The 24,708-nt window shown below is 40.4% G+C and overlaps 1 protein-coding gene and 1 long non-coding RNA gene across 20 annotated transcripts in view; one reads left to right on the top strand and one right to left on the bottom strand.

Moving 5' to 3' along the window:
• Positions 1 to 11,679: 11,679 nt before the first annotated feature.
• Positions 11,680 to 15,378, bottom strand: LOC143415193 (uncharacterized). Its single transcript, XR_013095825.1, has 3 exons — positions 15,195 to 15,378; positions 12,255 to 12,334; positions 11,680 to 11,771 (listed from the first exon to the last, which is right to left on the bottom strand). It is a non-coding gene; the product is annotated as an uncharacterized LOC143415193 (long non-coding RNA).
• Positions 15,379 to 15,672: 294 nt separating this feature from the next.
• The window catches only part of mbnl2 (muscleblind-like splicing regulator 2), a 56,257-nt gene continuing 47,221 nt past the window's right edge, over positions 15,673 to 24,708 (top strand). For 4 of the 19 annotated variants that reach the window (XM_076880321.1, XM_012919466.5, XM_004552655.6 and 1 more), the window contains exon 1: positions 18,981 to 19,315. The gene's annotated coding sequence lies outside the window, so the exon portion shown is untranslated. Of the gene's footprint in view, positions 15,929 to 18,975; positions 19,316 to 19,389; positions 19,743 to 24,237; positions 24,388 to 24,708 lie in introns of those variants that run through there. The other 15 variants (XM_004552654.6, XM_004552644.4, XM_004552651.6 and 12 more) reach the window with 11 other exon arrangements.

Raw genomic sequence — 24,708 nt, 5'->3', positions numbered from 1 at the left:
AGTATTGCCTTGATGTCTTTGTTAGACTTTACAGCAAGAGAAGATTTGTCCTAAAGAATTGTTTGTGCTCGATGGTGACACTAACTTGAGATCTCACACTTTCAAGCCCTGTTCTTTTTCAGCCTACTGCACTAATTGACTTCAAACTTAACCAGTCCATTCCCTGTGGTTATGATGCTGACACTGTGGACAGAGGAGTCAAATTTGTAACAGTCTCACATGTCAAGTTCACCATTCAAACAAATGAGGCATAATTCTAGATGCAAATCTGGAAATACGAGTCTGTCTCTATTCACAGCTGTTCACAGCCGTGTATATTTATTTTATTTTATTCTACTGTATATAGTATTTTATTTTATTCTATTCTGTACAGTTGTGTACTGTATTTATTCTTATTGTATTCTAATTTTTGCCTCATAACTTTTGCACTGTCCACTTCCTGCTGTGACAAAACAAATTTCCCACGTGTGGGACTAATAAAGGTTATCTTATCTTATCTTATCTTAATAACCATTACATTAGCCATTGTCACAAGAAATCAATGACAGATGCATTTAAATCCTTTGCAGTAACTTGTCACTTGGTAAGAGACAATCCTACTAGACATCTAGTCTACGTACAAACGTTTTCATCTGTCCAGATCGGTTCAATTTTTCAAACAGTTTGACCAGAGATATAATTTCTGGGTCTCAACCATGTTTGCTGGGCTGTCACTTGAAACAGCCAAACCTGTAATTACACCTAACTTTACTCACCGGATGCCTAAAAAGTTTTGCAAATGTTTTCATTTCATTCGATTACATGTCTTTTTTTTTTTTCTTGCAAAGGCTTTTAGACCTAAGCAGGTAATTTATATAAACACTGACCCACCAATTGCATTTGTCATAAAGGGAGAAAACACCGGAGCGTTCATTATTTGACTAACTTTTGGAGCCAGCCTCAAGTGGCCATTTGAGGAACTGCAGCAACTTCTTAAATGGCTTGATGTTTAGTCCTGGATGTTGTTGTTGGGCCAAATGAATTAAATGAATTACATTTCTCATTGAATTAATTTAGAAAAATTCACATTCAAATTATTCTTGCAAATCCATCCATCCATCATTTTCTGCTTACCGAGTTAAGGAGCCCTTCTCAGCTGTTATAGCACAAGAGGCTGGGTACACCCTGGAAAGGTTACCAGTCTTTTGCAAAGCTTACAAAGAGAGAGACATCAGTCACACTCACATTGATGCCTACAGCCAATTTAGCATCACCAGTTAACCCAACATTGCATGTGTTTGGACTGTGGGAGGAAGCCGGAGTACCGGGAGATCACGCAGGCCCAGAGAGAACATGAAACCTCCACAGAGATTTGAACCCAGCATCTACCACTGTTAGATTAAAAATAAAGCCCCTTGTTTAGACTTCGCTTGTCTTTCTACATCCTGTGTTTCCCATGATGTTGCCCAATTCGCGATTAGTCTCACAAATAGTATCCTGACCCACAAGTATTACTTAAAGGTTCATTTGGTTGCTTTTAAAATTTTCAGTGAAGTCAAATATCTTGGGGGGACCATGTGAAGTAATGTTCAGAATAAAAATAGGGACAGCCTGTGTCTGCATGCGGTAGTGGAACAAATCTCAGCCAACTGCATATTTTGGGATGTCAGTGTTGAGTCAAGCTCCACATCTGGACAGCCAATTCAGAACTAAAGATTGCGAAAGAGGGAGCGCAGAGGAAGAATTAATTCACTGAAAACTTTCTTCAGGCTTGCAGTTCTGTGGTTCAAAAGCAGCTCTCCTCTTAACCGTATGTAGATGTGGTGCACGAGCCAAACGCAACATCTCCTAAAACCAAAAGAAAGTATTTCCCGAAGGCCAGCTCTCCCCGTGGCTCCGCGTCAGCTGCGCCAACAGAACCGCTCAGAACCTCGCCGGCCCAAAACACTCGCCATGTGAGACAAATAAATCACCGCGCAGGGAAGCATCTGCACCAGGGAAGTTAGCACGGACGTGACTTACAGTTGAACAGATGTCTTTTCTGACTGAAATAACATCAGATCCATTGCACAGTGAACCCAACACCTTCCTTTTAACCACCAGGAGGATAACCACAACAAAGGGCTCCCTTTCCGTTTATTCCCACTTTAGATGTGGTTTTCTTTGGAAGACAATGGATGAAAATATTCTGGCCTTCGCGTTTGATCTGAGCTCCCCCACCCACCCACCCACTCCCCCTGTTCTCATGTTTTTCATGTGCTTAAATGGAAATGTGTTTGATCGCTGCTCTCAGGTGCACGAAACAGGAACAAGTCTCCAGACAAAGGCATAAGAAAATGAAGAAACTCACACCCCTCATTTATGGATTCTAATATACACACATTTGTCCTATAGACCATGACCTTTAATCCTGACTGGCATGCTGAAAGTGGATGAACACACAGCACCCAAACACACACATACGCGCACACACCCTTTATCATTCAAAGTGTGCCAGGGCTATCAACCTGAATAAATAAATCCCCTTCTTATCTCACAACGCAAAACTGGATAAGCGCTCCCACCGGGTCTGGATGGAGGAAGCCGTCAGCACCTCTGTTTTGGTTTTGCCTCATACAGAGGCAGAATCCTGTTTTTCTCTCCGACCCATCCTCCTGGTTTTCATTCCCCGGAGAGTCATTTCCCTCCGTGTGCGTGAGACGTATGTATCCCGCCACACCATCCATACATGATCCCTCTTTCCTGCTTATCTCCTGCACTGGGCCTATATCTTTCAACGGCTGATAAATCGGCAGCACAATTTCCAGGTTGGGAACAAAGAAAACAGGATTTTCCACATTGTCAGCCTTTAAACCTGTTTGTAAGATATATTAGCCATTACTTGCTTCTCCACCACTAGCTTCCTATATCACACCCATGTACAGTTTTTTCCTGTTTTGACACCTGTGGCTGCTGAGGATAGGGGACCACAGATTAATCTGCAGTCCAGACTCAAAAACCTGGTTGATCTATATTGTTTTTTTTGTTTTTCATGTTCTTCCAGAGCCTTTAAAATCAACATTTCATGGATTACCAAAACTCCGGATGCATCACTTTAAAATAATGCAAAATAAGAAATTCCTACATCTCAGCTTGCCGCTCTTCCGCCGCTATGATTTGTTGTCTACGCAGGCCGAATCCAATTTGTCAAGAATAATCTGTTCCACCTTTAATGATGTGTGCCTCCGTGAAGTCTCTATTCCACACAGCATTTTTTACCCATTCATCAGAACAATAACAAAAAAGGCAGAGGAGCTCAAAAAAAACGGAGCCATCTATCACAGAGCAACATTGCCACCTGCAGCTGAAGCAACCAGCCTGCCTCAACATCAGACATGATCAATCAGACACAGATATTTGATTTTTTTTTAAATGTTACTTGCCTAGAGCAGATTTCAAATACATGAATGCTCTGTTAGATGGTCATATTTTAATGCCAGTTCTGCAGTTTTACAGGTCACATAGTGACTCTATCACAGTAATAAATGAACAGAGTAAGACTGTCAGTGCCCCTAGTTGAACATTTTCACTTGCCAGTTACTTTGCTGTTTTTAAAACTGTGCTATTTGTGCTCAAGGATTATCTTCTAAGACCATCCAAATAAATACTTCAATATGTAACATATAGTTAAACCTATTTGCTGCTTTTTCTGTGACATTTATTTTGCTATGCTGCACTCCAGTGGCAGACCAAGGTAGTGGCACATTATGGGATAACCAGTGCTGACATTGTGCAGTTTCTTTTTATGGTAGTTTCATTTTAAATCCTTTAAATATTGACATAAATGTGTGTTTATGTTGGCAGTGTTGACAAGGTCAGAACAATTCAGTTATTGAGGACCTCGGACACCCCGGGAGAAGTGCACTATTTGTGCCGTTTTGTATATAGGCCGGCCTTTGAATGACCAGTTCAGTGGTCAGTTCACAACAACAGCTATATCAAGGCACTTTACTTTGTAAGGTAAAGACCAGACATGAATAAAGCTTTGGCAGAACTAGGCTCAGGGTAGTTGGCACTACTGAACAAAATTACAGCAAATTCAGGCTATTATCCCTAAAAATCTATAATTTGCACAATACAATGTAAGCTGAAGCTGTTCCTTTGGGTTTTTTTCTCAACAGAATAGTATTCAGCACAGATCGTGTTCAGGGAAAATGACTGGAAGTATTGGGTAGAATAAAAATTAAGCCTTTGGTAGTTGGTGAAACATGTTAGTGAGGGCTGGAAATATTACATCTGTCAAGTATGTTTGATTTGCCTTTGAAACATCTGAAATATTATAGTGGATCTGGTTGTAGATCTATTATAACACTTTGTAATGCTGAGTATTCACAGCTGAAAAACTCATAAGCATAAGGTTGTCGAGGCAAATATCATTAGTTGCGCGTTAACTCAAAAAATGTGAGCGGATCCTGGTTAAATGTTTCTGATTGTTGGCTGCCTGTTTTCCAGCTGATATTTGCACTCATGTAGGACAGAGCCGTGCTGCTTGGATGTAGTAAGCCAAGGGTCACCCACTGGCTAACTGAACTGAAACATGGTTACAGTTTACAATGAAGATAAATGCAGCTAGGTGTTGTAGCAATATTTAACTAGAATAGATCTTGCCAAAACTCGGTGAATCAACCTCCGGAGCTGAAAATTAAAGCCAGTGCAGAAGTGCCAGAAACTGGCCCTCGTTTTACCCACCTCCTGGATCCACCTCCTGCTCCATTTACAGAGATGAACAGCATGGCAGGCTTTTGGACTTTAAGTGCATAGAGTCAATAAATGACTTGCCTCTGCAAAATGTTTTACAGAATCGCGACCTGTGACTTCTGGCTTGTGAATCACGGTCAGGTCAGCATCGATCGTTTCGTGCAGGAGCACGGCTGCTCCATCACACAATGATGGCGCTTCTAAATCCAGAATTCACAAAGTAAACATCATGATGGCTACCTCCATCTTGATATATGACCCACTGGGATAAAGAGCTGCTGGGGGGGGAGCAGACTTAAGAAATTACTATTACGGGCTGTCTCAGAGTGATGGTGAAAAACTAGTTCATGCATTTATTACTTCTAGGCTGGACTTTTGTATTTTATTATTATCAGGTTGTTTAAAAAAAACTCCCTGAAAAGCCTTCAGTGCTGGACCACAGAGGAATATTAACATTTAAGGATACATTACTTTGGCAAAGAACAGTCTGAAAGAACCTCTGAGTGTTTTTACTCAGAACTTTGTACTCCAGGTTTAATTACTAGTGAAGTATATATAGACAGAAAGTCACCCAGCAGCTTAAAGGCAGATTTGTGTATCTGGGTCTAACCAGTGTCATTTTTGTTTAGCTTACAGGGTTGTTTATAATCCACATGTTAGGTAAGGGGTGACTGGGGAAAGGTATACCAAAGCAGCTGTTAGTCATGTCATAAGAATGTTGTTGATTATTGGGCTTCTAGTCAGTTGTTGTTTTTGCTATGGCATGTGTATGTGATTCTTTATTGCATATGGTGTTCCAATAATAAGCTAATATTTATCATGAATAGATATAACACTGTTTGATGGGAGGTTTTTTTAACCAACACTTTTTCAGATCAGAATCAGAATTTTTATTGTCTTTGTGCTTTTAAGAACAACGAAATTGAATAAATATATAAAATAAATATAGTGTATGTAGTATATACAAGACAAGAAAAAATGACTCTGTATAAGATTAAACAAGTGAAATGTGGTTATCAGTTGAAAAGATTTTTATTTTATTTATTTATTTATTTATTTTTGGATGGGGACACAGAGGGAAATCATGGCAGGAAGTGTACCTTTCAGTCTAAAAGCACCAGTCCACTCAGTATATTCAATCTGAATGCGCTGGATCTATAAGCCCGTGCATTATAGAACAGCTTTCAATGTTTTTATGCCATCTATGTCCACTAGATGGAGCAATACACCCATTGTTGCGATTGAAGAATTTCAGTGGTTAACAGCTTTTGTACCACTGATGAAAAATGTTTCAAAATAAACACACATGCTTGAAGAATAATTAAGTCAGAGCATTTTTAATATCTGCCTACTCATCTATATGAATATTTTATTGTTTTATTAGCAGCAAACCAACTTAACCTTTATTTCCAATTAAATGTCTGCAAATAGCAACAATATTATTATTATTACTAATAAATGCGGAAGACTTTTTAAGCATCTCGTTCTCATATAAATCTGTGTTCATAGCTCAGAGGTCAAAGGGGTTGTGTGTGTGTGTGTGTGTGTGTGTGTGTGTGTGTGTGTGTGTGTGTGTGTGTGTGTGTGTGTGTGCGTGTGAGAGAGAGAGAGAGAGACCGAGAGTGTATGTTGGCAAGGTATTTAATTGATTTAGCCCTTGGCACAAACGCACTCACACATACACACTTGCTGATCCTCCGCCTACTCCCATCCATAAATACATTTCCACTGCAAATCATACAGAAAATAAATCACCATGGTTACTGTAATATAATAATTGTTGTGTTTGAAGGAGACTTTGACTGATGCTGCTTGTAAGGCCACTTAGAAATCGATAATTACGGTGAAATTTTTGCAATGCTGGATTCATTTAGCGGCAAAGTGGATGTTTGAATGTCTGTTTGATCCACTAAGCAGGATGTGGTGCAGAAAACAGAGTGAGAAGATTAAGTATACATTGTGACCATTGGACAGTGGACATTTCTGTTTGCTCTGTGTCTGTGTATGTGTATCATGACTTTTTAGGACAGACCAGGCCAAAAGCTTGACTAAAATTTAATATCATATCAGTGAATATTTCTGAATTCTTCAGTTCAGGATCTTATTTGGGTTCAGTGTAAAAATCTTTCCATATCTGGACTAATAGCTGGGTAATTCAAGCCCTCGGGCAGGCTTTAAGGCCCTGAGTTTACCATTAACGTGGTGATTCGTTTGTGGTCATTTAGGTTTTGTGCGCATTACAAAAGCATGCTATAAATGTAAATGGTAGGTGGATTAAAGCCACACCAGCATTATGACCATTTAACAGAATCACATATAGAGCAGTGAGATCCTGATTGTCACATCTTTTGTTATATAATGGATAAATCTTACAGTGATTTCTGTTTAACTTTTGCCTGTCCAATGTTAAGGACACGAGAAAGGTTAACCTGAACCCGCAGAGCTTTTAAGTTAGTTAGGGACAGCAGAAAGAAGCTGACATTCAGAGTGACCCAAGCTGATTTTTCTTTATCTTATATATGACTCATCTGTTTTTGTCCATGCCATACGGAGCCCTAAATCAGGTTTGTTTGTTTATTCATTCATTCACTTGTAATACGAGCTCTGCATGAGCAGTCACACTGGACTTTTATGTCACTCAGATGAAGCTCTGTTTCATAGACTTTATCGCTTGTTACAGTAAAAGGACGTGTTGTGGATTTGCATGGCTTTATCTGTGTAACTGTCTGTGTGGGTGGTTTGGGAATTGTGTGTTGGGATGTGGAGCGCCTGATCGAAATGAGGAAAAAGGTAACAGGGAGGGAGAGAGAGGAGAGGAAAAATGAGACAGGGCCCCGGGGAAAAGGAAGGCGAAGGTTATACAGCATATTTAGCCCTTAATTGTCCTTTTATGCCTTCTTTCCTCCACTCTCTTGCCTTAGGCTGCCCACAGGCCTAGAGGACGCTGCAAGCCTTTTGCAGGTCAGGTGCCCTCAGGAGCAAATGCCACCTGTAGAGGTGCTCCTGAGAAATAGTGCTTAAAAATAGGGAGTGAATAAAACAAATGAGAAGAAATAGCAGTAAAAAACAGTCGAAAAGATCTGTGAATTTTATGTGTGGTTTAAATGTGTTACAAACAACATCATCCTTACATTTAACACATCTAGTTTTCCCTTTCTGGAAATGTGGGATTGGAATATAGGCCAGAGGTTTTGGTCACAGTATGACAAACACGCAAACAAAGCGTAATCAATGCTGTTTCCATCCTGGTAAAGGGTTTTCCTTCAGACTTGATTGATTTAGCGAAAAACAAACAAACTGTTGTCCAGTCTAGTTATCTACATATGTTTTCCCAGTCTTTCTAGTTGGCTTTGCGCAAGCTAACCTTCTTCTTCAGAGACCTCTCACTTATGCTACAGTGGTTGGACATGACAGCACAACCAGCATTGTTGTGACCATGTGCAAAGTGTGGTTGCCTTTGAAATAGCTGTTTACAACATGGGGACCAGGTTCTTGATACATTGAGATGGGAGTTAACAGCATTAAAGTGAAGTCAGTCTGCTAATAGTTTGTGATTAAATGGAGTCAATCTGTTTGTGATGAACACTTTTATATTAATATAAATCAAAATCCGTTGATGTGTGTTTCAAATCAGTTGCTATCTACGTGCACATAAATTCCCATTAAAACAGACATTTACAAAAACTAATCCAACCTAAATTTAGTTCTTCCACGACATAGGCACCCAGCAACCCTGCTTTATGTAGGAATATAACCAGAATAAAACCAGCTGGCAACTCAACCGAGTTGAGCTCATCAGTGCAGACTCACATGTTTAAAATTTAACCTGTGTTTGCAAATCTGTGTGAGAGTGATAGCAGTCAGTACAAGTCATACCAGGATTATTTGAAGACAAGTTGCTTCCCATTGTGCGCGGCAACCTGTACTATTGTCTCATGATCAAAAGTGGTTGGCCAGAGGTTAAGGGTGTTGCCCACTCAGCCTTTAAGTACCCAGTTGGTTGCTGTAATTACTTGCAATCAGTTGCTGACGGCTAAACAGTTCAATGGAATTTTTTTCTTATGTCAAGGAGGTTGAACTCTAGAGCAGCAGCATCATGAAGCCAAGTGATAGTTGTATGTTGTTTACAGTATAAATGAAGAACACCCGAACACGCTATAATTCGGAAAATCATAGCGTAATATTTAAACTGATAAAAATTGTAGTGCAAAAATAGAAAATTCCTATTACACAGTCCGAGTGATAGAACCAGCATAAGCCATGTAGGGATATCTACTGTTTGTTACACGATCTTGGAGGTCAGCATTTCTGTGGGAGTGAGGCAATGGAGGTGGCCCTGTAACCTCCTGCAGCAGCTTTGCAGCAGACGCATCAATATTTCACCTTGATGGGTCGCCTTGAGATTATTATTGTCTCTTACACTGAGGGGAACACATATACGCAAACATTTTTTCCTGCTGTCACATCAACCGATCTTGACACAGACACTGGAAGGCGGAATAACAGGTCATCCCCACGCACCCATTCATTTTTCATTCACAAAAATTCCTACATCATTACAGCTTATCAAAGAGCAAAATACTTAATTACTACCTCCACAATTTGCCTTGGTGTTTATGAGTGCTTGCGTAAGGGAGAAACACAGTGTGAACATAATTAGCTGACTTCTGTCTGTGATCTTTAATTTATTCTTAAATACACTGTAAAAAATACTGGGATTTAAGAGAATCTTTTTTTACAGAATTTCCCTGTTATAATACGTTATAATAATATGTTATGTTAAATATAATATGTTAAATACAGGAAATGTCAATAAATATACAAAAAACAGACTGCGAATTAACATTTATAGTGTAAAATAACATTTTAAGAAAACTTTAACCAAGAATAAACATAACATTTAATCTTTTTTTTCATTGATGCAATGAGTGAAAATAAGTACATTTTTTGTACTTTTAATTGTTTGTTAATTGTTAATTAATTGTTTGGGTTCTTTTGTTAATTGTTTTTTTTAATTATATTATATAAATCTAAAAAGTATTGTAATTAAAAACTGCTACAATTACTGCAATTTCACAGACTAATTTTCGAGTAGTTATGTATCTTTTAAATTTATTGACTGAAATTAGAAAAATTACAGAAAAATAATAGTATTCAGAAATATAAGAAGTTGGAACAATAAATGTTAAACACATACGACAGTCGTGGTATTATCAATGACATTTTCTGGACCTTTTTTTTAAATCAGTTAAAATTTATAGTGCTAAAGCTTTTTTAACAATAAAGATCTACTAAACATGCACGTTTGCATAAACGTGCATAAAACATGCATAAAACCCCATTACACTGATATAATTAAAAATTAACAGTAAATTGTGGGTTGTAATTATAAACACAACCGTATTTTTACGTTTTTTTTTTACATTTTATGTGAAAAATTAGTTGTTGTTTTTTTCAACAGTGTTTTTCAGAGGAGCCTTAGTCCTTTGGGCTACGTGACTGCCAGATCAGGATGACAGGGCCAGCTTGGCTGTGATGAAGGGCGGTTAAGCCATTAAGGAGTCTGGGCCTCGCTGGTGGCCTTGTGTGAACCTTGAGCTCATGAATAATATAAATTCCTTTACTGTATTTGGAAGCACTTTGGACTCTAGTGGGGGGAAGCTGATGATACCAGATTGATTTTCGGCTGAGCAATTTCAGGGAATGAGTCAATTCAATTTTAGTGTTGAACAATGGCTCGTAGAAAACAGCCGATTTATTGCAATCACTCCTGATGGTGAACAACAGTCACGGTCTCGTTTTGTTGCCACACTCCACGCACTGCAACCTTGATGAGACAATAGCTGGGTTGTCATGGTAATATGCCATTTCTCCTGACATTTCCAAGATTTTCATCTCTCACAATTACTCTGCCAGTATGTTTTCTTTTCTGAAAGGCCACCCTTCGTTATTGGATTTACTCTCTCGTGAGATGAGATCCTACAACTGTAAAACACCTCAAATATAAGGCAGCTATGGTGGAAAGTTGCTGCAAATTGTGATGCTTTTGGGTTCAATAATGATGAAGCCATTGGATACAACCTTAAATTTCTCTCATTATTCGTGTGATTCTGTGGCTGTGAGGTGTCTCTTTTAAAAATTCGAAAATTCATTCAATATATTCAAACAGATCACTAATCGTCTGTTTTAAATATGAGCCACTCTTTCAATCAACAGTCCTTTTCACTGCAGATTTGTGACAATAGGAAAGCTCGGGTGTGTTAATGATGGCTGAACTTAATTTAAGACAGGTCTGTGAAAATATGACACTGCTTAGTGGCACACTTAGTGGAACCAAGATATCGGCTGTGCTTTCCCCACTGTGCTAAGATAAAATGAATAGCAGAAAAACACCAACAACAATGGTCTGTATATAAAAGATGGAAGTAGCCACCATGACATCCCCCATTTGTTTTTGGACTTTCTGTTTGGAAGCATCAGTTTTAGCATTTAAAGTTTAGGATTTGTTTTAGTAAGAATGGCGCCTTCTGTGCTACATTAACGCTTCCAAACCCTCTCTGTCTATTTCTTGAGCCACCCTCAAGGGGTTAATACTGCCCTATTCAAACGTAAAAAAGGTACCAACTCAAATGATGACACAGTGTTGTGTCTGCAGATTGCAGACAGCAAAGAATAGGTTTTAAATTGTATCTTTTGGCCTGTCAGAGGAACACAATTTATCCCATTTCTATAGAATTGATTCTACAAACAATTGCAAAGATAACAGTTTGTCAGGATCAAAAAAGTATTTTTGCACCAACAAGGTGATTCCCAAAGAGCTATCAGTCGAAAACATGTCTGCATGGTGTGCAGTGTGTCCTTTAAAAAATCTGAGGAAACTGGACAAGTGGACTAAAAAACTATCTACAGTAGTATCCAAAATGTATGTCCTTAATAAATAGGAAAAATGTCAGCAAACCTGACACAGGAGCTGAGAGATGCATCTGGCCCTTTAGTTGATCATCTACTGCTGATCAACTGAAGCCTCATCAGAAATGGTCTCAGTCCAAGGATGCCTGTGAAGAAGACATCCTTAAGGAAGGGAAACAGGAGAAAAGGCTGAGGCATTAAAAATTACACAAGAACTGGATTAAAAAAATGAGTGGAGGAGACCAGGATGCATAACAGTGAGCGTCTACAGCCATGTGTAAAACTTGGTGCAGTCTCTGTCACGGTTTGGGGCACTGCTAAACCTTGGACTTCCTGTTTGGAAGCATCACTAGAAGCAAATATTGGCTTTCAAGTTCAACAAAACCTCAACAAACAATACATTTGTTAGCTTTCCTCCCTGCTGTTAGCTGTACTGGCTTGATTTCAGCTAGTGTAGCTGAGGATCTTGTCAAAATTCAAGGAATTATGAAATCAGAAAAGTATGGTAAGATCCACCAAGTATTTTGATCCACCATGCAGTCCCCTTGGGAAAGCATCTGGTCAGCAACTGCTTCATTTTTCAGTATGACTATGAGTCCATACGCAGTGCCAATGCAGTAAAAGCATACCTGGATAGAAAAACACGCAATCGATGGATTAGCCTCCCCAGAGCCTGGACATCAACATTATTGAAGCGGTGTGGGATCGTCTTGACAGCGAACAGTAGAAAAAGCAGAAACATCCAAAGAAGAGCTTTAAATGTCCTTTAAGAAACCTGGAGAACTATTCCTGACTACTTAATAAAACAATGACAAGAAAGAGTTCAAACTAGGATGAAGAATAAAGGTGGTCATACCAAATATTGACTTTCAAGTTCAACAAAACAAACAATGCATTTGTTAGCTTTCACTGTTTACTGGAAATACATTTCATAATCTGGTGTAAATATCTGGTGCATAATAAACTGATGAGTCAAACATTTCACTTCCTTGTGAATTTCATAAAATCTGATTCATTATGGATTATGCAGCATCTGCCTTTATGCTGAAAGGGATCCTGGAGGAATGGATGAAGCAATATGAACAAACAGCTGCAGCAGGTGATTTATGATGATGCATAAGTGGTCATTTCTCAGTGAACAAATGAGCCTGCCTCGAAATGGTTCCCTCTCAGCATTTTGAATAGTCTTGCCTGGTGTGCTGTGCACTACTTTTGGGATCAGGGTTTTTTATTTTGTTGGTGTTGTTTTTTTTTAATGACGGCGGGACCATCTTCAATCCATCATTACTTAAGCCTCTTTGATCAGTAAAATCCTCGTCATGGCGGGAGTAAAATGCCTAGGTGATCTCTCAACAATCAATCAAATTGACTGCACCTCAGTGGAGAGTGCACGTGGACGCTCACCACGCACGCATACGCACGCGCACGCGCCCTCTCTCCTGAGTATTGTATCCGCTTTAAGCTCTTTCCATTAAACCTGTGCTGCATTAGGCATTTGGGTTAAAAGCTTTCATAATCAGGTGCGTTCTCATTTAAAAAGATCAATACTGTCCTTGACGTGGAGCTTTGCCCACTGCGTGTAGGTGTATGTGTGCCTCAGACTTAAGAGCTTCGGCGGTGATGTGCATGTATGTTGCATGTATTCTCCCCGTATGAGTGTCTGTTTACTGATTTCTGTCTGCGGGTGCAAACTGTTTTCTACAGCGTTCTCTTTATTCTCTGTGTGAGAGAAACTATCAGTGGCGTCCTGTAGATACTGCGGTTGTTTTTCTGCCTGACGCCTCCTCAGTTGATCCCAAGGTCCACTCTACAGACTGCTACAGCAACAAATGTAGAGTCAAAACCCATTAATGAGCCCAGCACACACACACACACACACACACACACACACACACACACACACACACACACACACACACACACACACACACACACACACACACACACACACAGGCATCTGCTTTGGGTCATTTTTGTTTTGTTTTTTATTTTGCTCGCGTGCGTGTGTGTGTATACGTGTATATTTCAAATACATTATGTTCTTGAATGCATACATATGAGCACATTCATCTCCTGATTTATGACTCATAGGAAAATAATTTATTTTGAATTCTGATGAATCCGTGTCTCCAGCGACAAGGAGCCACCTGTTTCCCGAGCAGATTCTTCTTCTTTTTTCTTTTTTTCCCACAAATTATACCCAAAATGCTGTTCACGCTCATACAAGTGTGCAGACTTTAAATGACTCTGTCTTGGATAACGCAGGAGGAGAAAATGACTGAAGCGCATCAGTGCTACGCCTCCATCATTTTCAACCTCCAACTTCATTTCAAACATGTCACATAAAGAAAGCGTCTTGTTAAACTGATATTTTTGAAGCCTGTTCTGTTTTTACTCGTGCGTTTTTATGAGTGCGAGCCCCAATGAGTGTGTTTGAAGAGTGTGGGCGTTCAGGGACTTTTAGAAAAGGATGCCGGCAGCAGGATTTCTTCTATTCTTTTTACAAATGCCTCCTCTGCATTGGGATCGATATGTTAGGTCTTCAGGGGGGTGATGGGGTTGAGCTTGACCTATGTGAGCGGTTTTTCATAATCATTAGATTCTCGCCATTGTGGTGCTGTGATTTGATGTAGTTTACTTTTCTGCTTGTTATAACATCCTACATGAGCATGCAAGATCATGGTGATTTTTTTTTTCTTGATAAAATGCTGACAAGAACAGGAGCAGGGAGAAGAGAAATCTCCTGGTGTTGTTTGAGACCTTTACTGCTGCCCTTCTGAGATCATGTTTTGTAAATATGAAGATGTCAGCAGTGTGATGGGTATTAAATGTCACATGCTGAACTGTGTGACCAATATCTGACACGAGGTAATCCAATCCAAAAGTATGTGCAGTTACCAGTCTGACCCTGGTCAGATTATTATAACAAATATTAACTTGATCCCATAATTATACACACTCAACACTCAACTGTTTGAGTTTCTGACTATTACAGTTGTCATCAAACCACAGCCCACCAACAAAATCTTCATCTAATCACGCTGCTGCCTCCTGACAAACTGGGATGCCTTTATCCAAAGTAGCATTCCACTGAAGCAGGCCTCGGCCCTGACATGGCAGTCTGCGATCTGGCTATGTTCATTGTTCATGTGCTCAATAGGCAGCACATGGCGTGGGCAGCAGTCAGTGGGGCTAAATTTGTGCCTCTCTGCTCATTCCGGGGATATTTGTGACTTGCTCCTTGTTGACTCGTTGCGCTCCTTGCTGACAACGGGTCCCTGTGTGTCACAAAGTGCTAAATTCAGCCAGCTGTATGCAATTACGCTGCAAAATGCGCAGGCTCTGCTGCACATGAAGCAGTGACGATGGGCTGAATTATGATCATTTTAGCAGGATAATTTCTCTCAGCTGATCTGAAACATCAACAACATTAGCCTATAACAAATTCATACACCACCATGCAGCATATATATCTATAATCCAAATATTACTTTAGGAAAGGTTAATGTTTCTGAAATCACTCTTGCACAAATACCCCCTAAAATACGATTAATAAAAATGATATTTACCTGAGAAATGATTGGTTATTGGAGTCAAAAAGTGTTAGAACTTATCTGGATTAACCAGAGCATCTTGAAGGATAATATGCTTTATCAAATGCCTTCAATGTTTTTATCCTGTCGATTGGAGGCTACTTTGACAGACAGACAGGCACTGGTTCATAAATCAGTGGCCACATTTTTTACCCGAGGGAGATTCACTGTTGTTTCCTAGGTAACAGCCACCCCCACCCCTTCCCTTGCTCACTCTGGATTGTACCATATTTACTGTTAGGGTGAGCGGGCTATCTTCTCTATCGAATAGAAGTAGAATTCAATGGTAAAACGGAATACATGTAACACTTCACTCTAACCGAAAAGTGTTTTTCTTTCAGTAGCATCTACAGTGGCTCAAACATTTGATAATAAATACTCTATTAACGTTTACACCATAGTAGTAACCCCCCCCCTGAGGGAAGCACACTCAACATTTCCTCGAACTGTCAAAATCGCTTGTTGCTTCCTGCCCTAGCCTTAAAAGTAGTTAGCGAGCTAGCGTGTAGCGACTGATAGCTTACTTTCACTGACATCTGTTTTGAAAGCGAAAAAGTTTGCTGCGGAACGCAAATAGAGGCAAGTGTTAGTCGAAGAACGTTTCTGCCGTCCTGTGCCGAACCGTGAGTCCCATATCAACCGAAACAGCGCTCTCGAGAAACCGCTGGTAGCGGCTGAAGTGCAGCTGGATGTGACAGGTTCGTCATCAGGTAAGCATCAGGTAGTTAGCTTAGCAGGTAGTGTTAGCACACCTCGACTCTGATGCTACTTCACACGGTGTGGCGTTATGGTAAATATAGTGACTTCTTGGAACAGCAGAGGTGGCTAATATTACTCCACCATCATAAAAATAATTCACGGAAGGCTGTTTTGTAGGGCTAGCCGCCAATCTGTGCCCAAATAGCTAATAAAAACAGCTGAAAGCTCGTAAGTAAAATATAATATAATATAACTCAAATCCACAGATGCTGCACCTTCGTGCTCCCTGTGTATCCGAAAAGTGTTCAGTCCAGTGCTTTATGTTGCATTATGAAGTGGGAAATGACCTAACGAAGCCCACTGGGAATAGATTTAATAACAACTCATTTATTATTAATTCTGCAGGTGAGTTTGTTGAGCTGTCATTAACGGTGCGTTTTTTTCAGTATTCAATGAACTTCTGCATTTTGAGATAAATTAGCTGCTACTTGGATTAATGGATTGTTCGATTTAAAGGAAAAGTAAAGGACTGATGAGGCATGAGTGGAGACAAACTTTTAGCCATTGCAGCTTTTTCAAATTAGAGCCTTTACACATTTAAGGTTAATACCTTCTGATCGGTTATTTACAATTATTAATCCCTGTGAACATGCAAAGCAGCAGCACAGAAGAGCATTGCACCAGTGTCTTTATTTTCATATGGAAACCAGACCTTGGTTTGCCATTTGGATGGAATATGTCGTGGTTATTAAAGCTCAAGTAAGACATGACATTCAACAGCACAGTGTAATTGGTGGAAAATGAGCTTTGTATAATAAGGAATGTAACATTTGCTCAATAATTTTGAAAAGGATAAAACAAATGTTAGATTAGTTTCCAGAAAGTATGAGTTCAGTGAGAATGAAATATACTTGAATGGCTTTGTTGGTGTGTATTTTATTTTTAAAAAAGCCCTGGTTGACCCTTGCATCCATTAAGCTCTTCTATATTTTAATGCAGACTCTGCATTTGACAGACTTATCAGAATGGGCTTCAAATGGAAGGAAGCACAACTCTTTCCTGCTTGATATTTGATTACAGCTAATAATAGAAAAGGACAGCTGCCTTTTCATTGATCTGTCTTCACTGCCCTATTTCTGAGCCCTTTTTTTCCCTCTCTCTCTCTCTGTCGCATGTAACTAACAGAAAAAGCACAGACAGTGTTCTGTGCTGAGGGAGAGTATTTCAAACACAGTCTTAACCCATCACTGTTTTCATTTTCTATTAGCCATTGTTTCAGATTATTCCCCTATTATATTTGAATATGAAGCTGCTTTGGGCCGCAGAATCCTAAATCTGGTTGTGTGTGAGTGAGCCAAGCTGTTTGGGGTCAAACAGGACAGGGATAATAAGAGGGGAGGGGATACCATGCGGGAAGGAAGTAGCTCGGCTTGTTTGGCTGCCAGGCTTTTGTTTGTTTTCCTGTCGGACAAATCTATTTAGGAGGTAGGCTATCTGAGGTCTGCCAGTGGAAATTAGCAGTGGCTTGGCTTGTTATGCAGTTATTGACAGTTATTCAGTGAGGGTTATTGAGAAGTTGGCTGCAGGCAAATTAGAGATTGATAAGCTTCATTCATCCGTGGAAGTTGCTTTTTGCTTTTTACATTCAATATTCAGGTCATAACTAATGTTCACCGTCTAGGATCATTAAAATGATCGCTTGGTATTGTGTACACGGTAGTAGTGAAACTACTTTCACTGATGGTGTAAGGTGGCACTTTTTCTTTCAACAAAGGATGACATAGCCCCGCCTCCCAGCCCGTGCCTCATGCAGCGGCAGAGCGCTTGTCTGTGTCATTTACCTACAGGTGCCCTGATCCCTAAGATGACGTCAGTGTTCGGCATCATTTGCTGAAGTAGACACTTTTTCATGCCGAATGGGATTAATCACCCCGAGCCTCTATCTTCTCACAACATTTTGACAAATGTTTCGCTTGTGGAGCATCAACTGTCAAAGCCTAATCACACAGCTGATAGGTTTGTTTCTTGTGGAACTGTAAAGCATTTTTATCCTCATTGATGTCAACGAAACACCCAGGCTGCCGCGTCATCCACAACCTTTGTATGTGAGGGAGAGAGAGCGGGAGAGAGAGAGGGAGAGACGGATGGACGGCAAGCGAAAGAGAGAGAGAGACAGACAGTACAGCTGTTCTATTGAATCTGGATCGAAAAGTCATGAAGCTGGATCTCTGACTCATCAGTTCTGTGACGCTCCAGTTTCACGGCTCATATGATGCCAGCCAGCATGTCGTCAGCTGGGTGGAAGGGACCTTCCAATACCAGCCGCCGTCATGTTATTTTTCCCCTTTCCCTTTTCTCGAAGCTAATTCTGATGCAATAACAATAACAGAAATGTTCATTACTGTGTAATTTTCCAGTCCAGCGAACTCAGGAATTGGATTGAAATAGAGCTTGAAAGATAGCTTATAGAAATGTAGAAAAACATGCAGGTAGGGATAAAGAGACAAGGTGGGGCGGGGGATAGAATTAGGTGATTAAGAGCAGAGGAGAGAGTTGTCTGACTGTCTGGTTGATGTCGCAAATGAGTTCAGAGGACAGATGCTGATGGGAGGTAGAGGAGAGAGGGGGCGAGGGAAGAAATGTAGTGATCCTGTTACCTGGGGTGATGATGGCGATGGACGTGATATTCAGCATGGATCTGCAGCTACACTTTAATTACATCAAACATGTATATTTATCTATATTCTATTAAATGCAGTTCAGTTAATGATGATTTCATTTTGAATATTATCACCAGAATAGACAAGAAATAAATATTGTGATAGTTGGTTAAGCAGGGTGTGAAATTGGGGAAATACCTTTTCAGATCAGCATTCAGGGGTTGTTATACTGTAAAGCAGTTTTCACCCCATCACTTAGTCTGTGCTCTTCCAATGGAGAGACACAGATTTGCAGTAGCTGCTGTTTCATTGGCTGAACATGGTAAGGGGCAGGTCTTTGCCACAGGCTGGTGGGCAGGAAGGGGCTGGCTTTAGGGGTGTTGGAGGGGTTGGCTGGAAGTGTTTCAGCCAGATAGTTGGAGTAGACACTCTTTGCTTCCTGCCTGCCTGCTTGCCCGCCTGCCTGCCTGCCTGCCTCGCTCGCTTGCTCGGCAGCTTGGGGAAGAGAGAGAGAGAGATACTGATAGAAAAATCCCTGTCTAGGCATGGACCTCCGGCAGAAGCAGTCAAGAGCTCGCGAGGAATGACAGCAGAACACATGGTCATTAACTCCTGTCGCTGAGGCTGAGGGGAGAGCTGCGCTGTAGCTCCGCGTCACAGAAGCACCGGGAGCGTCCTGCGTTTGGGACAGCAGACAGACAGACAGACACAGAGCTACGGGACCCCCGGTGAAAGGAGGTGGGAAAGAGCCGACAGATTGGCTGGCTTTTTTCCTTTTTCTTTTCAGGAGTTTTGCTGCAGTGCGCTGCATACCAGTCTGGGTGGGGAGGGACCAGAGGGAATGTTTTATCTGTGTGAGAGAAAAGAGTGTAATGCTTAAAAACAAGGAAAAGGGAAGAAAATGCAGACAGAGTGGGATAAATGCGTAGGAGCACTGGGAGCTTGCAGCCACGCAGCAACTGTCCTCATTGCAGTTTCCAGCCCCGTTAATGGACTTTCTCTTTTTCAGCTCCTGCGGGAGAGGCATTATCACAGCGGTTGACTTGCCCCTTCCTCAGTACAAATGTCAAGAGCTCCTTTTTTGCCACATGGGCTGTATATTTTTCACTGCCTCGAGAAAAACTTTCCTGTTGTGTGGCATCTGTCCTGTCGCTGTTCACTTTGTGTAAGTTTTTCCTCGTGACTCTTGCGCAAATTTCCCAAGGCAAAGGTTGTTTGTTAAGAGCACAGGCCGGTGTTGTGGACACAAATAGCCGATGGCTCAAATGAGCTGGAAGTTCGCAGTTCTAATAAGGCACAGTTCATAATTAACCTCTGAGTGAGATGGGGCACGGTTGACGTGTCTTCAGCTTACCGCTGTCTGTCTACATTTAGCCTTGCAATAGACGCTCGGCCGGTGGCAGCCAAGCAGTGGACATTACTGCCTGCATGGAAAAGGCTAGAGTGGTGTCATGCGTCTGGCTGTAGATCAAGGGGAAGTGGGTGTTTTCTAAAATGGAACATCAGTCCAGCCCTTCCTGATGAGAAAATAATGGGGTCTTAATCTCAGACATGTCCTTACTGCAAGACTTTGTCAGCTAGAAATCCCCGCTCTCTGACACTAATGTAAATTCTACCTCGAGCTAATATTAAAAGGATTTAGTGCTTGGTAGATTTTACAGACATCCTCTGCATAACAGAGCTTTTTCAACTGATCTGTGATACAAGGGCAAGTTTGCTGAATCATTGAGCTCTTATGTTTTCAAGTGCTCAAGTAAGATTTTAACTTGGCTCCATTTGCAGTAGGTGCACTTTGTGTTGGTTTCACTAAATGGAGTGGGACTGGATGTCCTGTTAATCATCATATTTATCTCAACAGCAGTGTTCATCTCCGGCTGCCAGCTGCACTATAATTAGTTGACTTGCCTGAGTCCTTGTAGCTAACTAGGTAGAGGACAGGTTCACTTCAACACGAAAACAAATCCATTTACTGAGTGCAGGGGTCAAGATCGATCAAATCTACTGAAACTTTCTCCTGCCTGTTTTCAATTAAGTGGTTATAAAAACATAGAAAATACATCCAGTTATGAAAAGGATCACGGATAACAAGTGGCCAGTCCCATACCACGAGCAGGGCTATTCAGGTCATTCTGGTTTAGCTAAGGCTATTATGATATGGGACACACCTATGTGCTGACTCTGTGAAATGCTTCTTGCGTTGCCTCCGAACAGTAGCTTAGTCCGGGTATAGCCTCTGCTGAGCCCATCCTTATTGCTAATGGCATTTGATGATATTGAACTGAAGGATCCATAGCTTATGCCAAAGACAATTTCATAAGCATCAGAGCCTCCAGGGTATTAAATACGAATTAGGCTACAAGGTCTAGCCCTGCTCTTGATCCCCACTGGAAGATGCAAAGGAAGATTTTGCAAAAAGGAACATGATGGTGATGTCATACTTGACGTCTCGGTTTGGTTTTTTAGGAATAGAGAACATTCTGATAAAACCTTAACTAAAAGCCTCACTCGTTTTCCATTACTCACTGGAAACTGAACATTTTCCTATTTCCCCTCTACAATGAGGCCCTCTCTACACAGCCTTGAAAAACATTGACCACTTGTTCCTCTTGGCCATGCAAATGGCCATACAATTGCAGTTTGCCAGCACAAAATGGTAATAAATGGAAATTCAGCCACTCAGGCTCCCTGCTCATGCGCTCATCTGTCACAGCCATTTGTATTTTGACTTTATTTTGGTAGCAACACCTTGCTGGTGCCATGGAAAACGTTTCCACAAAGCTTATGACCAGTAGGAACCAGGTAGCTTATCATCTCCCCTAAACAAATACATGCGGTTAAAGATAAATTGCCCAGCACAGCCGGTGTGCACAGATACCAGAATAATGGGTTACATACGTGGTAATCAGAGGTCAAGCCCATGACTTTCACTCGAGACACCCCAGTCCCTCTGACTCTCGTTCAACTAACCAGACTGACCAAGATAATGCTTCAGCCAGCTGGCCTTGGTAAGCATCAGTAATCCATAAAGTCTAGTACTGTGGTGCTTTACTTTACATCTCTATCCTGCTTTATCAGGTCACCCTGTCTGACCACTGTTTGTACAGGACAAAGAGGAGACAAAGTCTTCTTTCAACATCGCAAAAAAAATTACAGAGCAAAAAATTACAGAACAAAAAAATTCCTAACATATACACTAATGTGCATGTGTATGAGTTTATTAGTTTGAGTGTCATTTAAAATGCTGCCTTTCTGAAACAGGACAGTGGACTTTAGCCAGCAAGCATCAGCTATAAAATAATGGCTAATCGATTTCATTACAGTAACATTGAAATAGACTATATTTCTGTGTTGTTGGAGCCACGTTATTATACTAGTCCTTCACAGAGAGGCTTCATTTCTGCAGAACAAAAGCCGCGGTGCAATTTTCTGCCCCAGAAAGGCCACAGATCTGCAGAAGCAATGCCTGGTTCAGCCATGAGGATCTGCAGAAAGGCTAATTTCTAATGCAAATTTTACCTTGAAATGGTATTAAAAGGATTTAGTGTTTAGTAGTGATCCTATGCAGAAAAGCAGTAGTCAGAACATGCTGTGTGGCTCTTCCTACCTGCTGACCATCTGCCCTTCCGTCCTTTCATATCATTGGCATTGTCCTCAAAGCGTGACTACAGAGCTCAGTGTAAACTAAGTCATACTGCATGTTGATGTAATGCATGAGCAAACTAAGGCAGTTTTAAATATGTCAGAGTCACATTGTTAAGGATTGTCAAAGTAGCCTAAATTTACAGTGTGTGCACCGCCTCTGACTTCAGCTACAGTTTTCAATAGTAGTTATTCCAAAGCAATTTATTTCTGCTGTGCTTGAGTTTCTCATGCTCTTAGGATCGGGTGTAATTATATGACACAGATAAGAGGTTCACCCCCCATGATAACAGTTTACTTCCTAGCAGGGGCTTTGGTATGTTTTAGGGATATAAGAGTGTTCTCAGTTGCCACCGCTAAAGAGTGTCTAGCTAGCATTTATGGCTACATCACTTTACAGTTAGATATCCCATCTCTTAAAAGGTTACATTAACGAAGCACATGTAGCGTCTGTTTAAAAATACTGCTAGGGCTGCTTTATTGATTATTTCCTTTATTAAGTTATATATTATTAATTTTTATGTGTCTACTAAATATTTGGCATATAAATGAATGACTAAACCTCTGTAAGTGCAACTCAGCAATTTGCTGCCATCTTAGCAACCCCTCCAGATAAAAGGGTAGTTATTTTGCTGTTTCTGTCTAGAGCCTGACCAATATAGGATTTTTAAGAGCAATACTAATATTTGGTGATGTTAAAATCCAATCTAAATGGTTTATTTCTTGTGTTTTTTTTCTTTCAGAAACAAGAAACATAAACTGTTTTTCCCTAACATTTGTTATGTGTAGGTAATTATGTGTGCTGCCATCAGGGATGTAGCAGACTGCCCTCTTGTGGACAAATTATGCAAATCAATAATTTGAAACATGGTTGAAGGGTGTTTCTGCTATCTCTTCTTTACTTTTCAAATTTTCATTTATTGTCCGTTATAAATGCAGATACCGTTATAATACTGTTAAATAGCTGATATCAACAGATATATTGGCCCCACAGACTCTAATCCCCCCCCCCCAAAGGGAGGAAATATGTAATCAGTTCAGTGTCCACAGTGTTCAAGATATCATGTGCTAATTTTGTGTGATGGTATATACCAATAACAGCTTGAGCTGATTTAATTTAGTTTAAAAATCGGGTCAAGGTCAAGGTCACACTGTTGAGGGGGAGTTCTCTGAGTGCTCTTGTTACGAGCTTAATCTTGATGGAAAACCCGATTAAATTTCTATTTGTAGATGAGCCAAGTACTCTTACCTAAATTTTTACCAATATAGCACGTCGATATATCTCCCACAACATAGTTAAAACTATCGTAAACAGTCTAATCTGTGCATATGTCAATGCAACAACACAATATCTTTTGAGGTTTGGCTGTTTGGAAGCAGGGTGGAACCGGCATGTCTTTGTTATTACCAAATGCTTCTTAGTCAGGATGTTGGATATTATTAAGATATTTACTTTACTTTTTCTATTCTGTTTTTTGTTTTGTGTTTTTGACAGCAGTATGTATGTTTACTACATAAACATACAGTTCTATACAATATCAGAACAGATTTTCTTTGTTTTTCTTTATGTTCTGTTTTTCCTTCGTTTTAGTCTTATTACCACCCACATAAGTCTCCTTTGGATCTCTAGTCCTCACCATTCGTTTTGAATATCTTTCTTGGCAAACATTGTTTGAATGTTGCCTGTTGAGACACCTCGGAGTGTTCAGATGACCCTGACCAAGCATTATCCACTCTGTCAGGCTGTTTCTTTTCATCCAAACTTTGATTGCTGTAAACCCCTGCTTTAAATAGAAAAATAGAAAATGACTAGTGGTTGTGTTCCCCTACTATTTCAGCACAACTTGCTGCACCTTTCAAAGTAAGTCATTTCTCAGAGAAATGGCACTATCATCCCTTTACACTCTCTGACAAAGTAGGTTAGCTTGATCACACACTTCTTATGGCTCCTAAAAATAAGAAGGGATTAATTGTTAAAGGTCAGATCTGACATGATTCTTACCTGACTGTCTCTTTTGCAGTGATTGGCTCTTTCCCTGGGGTGATGATGTGAAATTAAATCCAACCTTGGAGAGTGAAGCCTGGGCGTCAGTACGATCAGGCGAGGAAGCTTCTGATCTCATTTCACATGATCAGCTCTGAAGTGGGACAATTAGATTAGCTAGACAAAGGTTGGTGGGTAATTTCAAGAGAAGCTTAAAAAAAAATCTGCCCTCCTATATGCCTGAAATAAACAACAAAAAAATCAATTAGCTTATAGAAAAATGGGCTTCTCCATTTGGACTTTTAGATGTAATTTTTATTTTGGATGTCAAACTGAAGAATTTAGTAGATTCCAGGAAGAAAGGATAAGTGCGTCTTACTTCAGACCTCTGTCTTGTGGACAAGAGATTAAAATAAATACTGTGCTGAATCTGCCAGTAGCATACACCTGTATGACAGCTGCTTCCCTGTCAGGGACAAACCCTGCGAACACGGGTGTACAATTCCCC

Source organism: Maylandia zebra, linkage group LG23, assembly GCF_041146795.1.
Source record: "Maylandia zebra isolate NMK-2024a linkage group LG23, Mzebra_GT3a, whole genome shotgun sequence".
In the NCBI taxonomy this organism is placed as follows: Eukaryota; Metazoa; Chordata; class Actinopteri; order Cichliformes; family Cichlidae; genus Maylandia; species Maylandia zebra.
This window is presented reverse-complemented; position numbering and strand designations above follow the sequence as displayed.